Source organism: Octodon degus, unplaced genomic scaffold, assembly GCF_000260255.1.
Source record: "Octodon degus isolate 3935 unplaced genomic scaffold, OctDeg1.0 scaffold00005, whole genome shotgun sequence".
NCBI lineage: Eukaryota > Metazoa > Chordata > Mammalia > Rodentia > Octodontidae > Octodon > Octodon degus.
Genome location: NW_004524581.1, coordinates 10,279,754 through 10,281,457, shown reverse-complemented (window position 1 = coordinate 10,281,457; position 1,704 = coordinate 10,279,754).

Below are 1,704 nucleotides of genomic sequence, written 5' to 3'. Positions count from 1 at the left end.
CAATAACTATACAAAGAGGTACACTCAAAACCACTATAGATAAGTAAAAATATAATTCTAAAAGAGTGCAAATGATGCCCAGACAAGTAGGAAAAAGGAGACAAAAATGTCAACCAAGTGTAAGGGTGTGTACCTATAATCCCAGGGGATTATAGAGGAGATTAAGCCAGGAAGGTTACAAATCTGAGGCTCCCTTGGGTACCTAACAAGTTATGAAGATCCTGTCTCAAAATTCACAGATAGGTCTATAAAGGGCTAGAGATACAGTTCAGTGTAGAGGTACTGGGTTTAGTTCCCAGTACTGTAAAAGAAAAGGAAAAGAACGATTAGTGGAGTAGATTTAAAAGCAGGACACAGTCACAGATAGTCTATAAAAAATTCATTAAAATGCATCAACAGAGGTTGAAAGTAAGAAGATGGAAAAAATAAATCATATAAATATGAATTAAAAGGAGAAAGTGGTTATATTAATATCCCATAAAACAAACTTCAAAACAAAGAAAATTACCAGAACGGGAACATCGTATAATGATGAAAGTGCCACTCTACAAAAAAAGACGCAGCAATTAAGTGTGCATGCACCTTAAAACAGCAACCTTAAAATAGGCACAGAAGAAAATCATGCCAATGAAAAAAGAAATAGACATATCCACTGGAACTGCTAAACTGCTCTCAACAATTGGTAGAACCAGCCAGAAGACCAACAAGAAGTTACAAGAACTCAGTAATAACAAACAAGATCTAATCAGCACTTTAAAAAAACTCTACCCAATAATGACAGAATACACCTTCTTTTCCAGGGTCCATAGAATGAATGTTAGCTAATATATACACTATCCAGAGCCGTGAAACAAATCTCAACAAGTGAAAAGAGTTAGAATGATATAGTGACTTCTCCAACTGCAAAGGAAGCAAGCCAGAAATAACAGCAGAATAAAAGGGAAATCTTCAAACATTTGGAGACTAAATACTACACTTCTAAACAGTCCCTGGAATAAAATGAGGGGCAAAGATTTTTTTTTTTTTCTTTTTCCAGAACCGGGGATTGAACTCAGGCCCTTGCGCTTGCCAGGGAAGCGCTTATTCTACTGAGCCATCTCTCCGGCCCCAAGATAATTTTTTAAAATACTTGAACGGCACAAAAATGAAGTGATGGAATATGAAAGTTTGTGAGATGCTGCTAAGCAGCAGAAGGGAAATTTAGAAAACTAAATATATAAATGCATATACTGAAAAGAAGGAAACTATCAAATTAAGAATTTAAGCCCTGGAGGGGCAAGGAGATAGCTCAGTGGAATAAGTGCTTGCCTGGCAAGTGCAAGGGCCTGAAGAATTTAAGCCCTGGAGCAGCTCTGGCGGCGGGAGTAGCGGCAGCGGTCGAGCTGTGTAGCTCCGCGAGGCTCCCGTGCGCTTTAGCCCGCAGCTTCCGCACGCACACGCGCCGCCAAAATGCGCAAAAGGGAAGGGTGATGAGGTTCTCGCTAAACCTGCTCCTGCTAAAGCAAAGCACAGGGGCCGCGATTCTATCCCTGGCACCACATGCCGCGCCTGCCTCCCTACCAAACTGAGTCGGACACTAAGTCTGGGCGTGGTGGCGCACGCCTCTAGTACCAGCGCTGGAGAGGCTGAAAACAGGAGGATCACTAGGACTCTGAGCTCTGTAGTGAGAGCCTGTACCAAATACATTAAAAAAAAAAAAAAAAA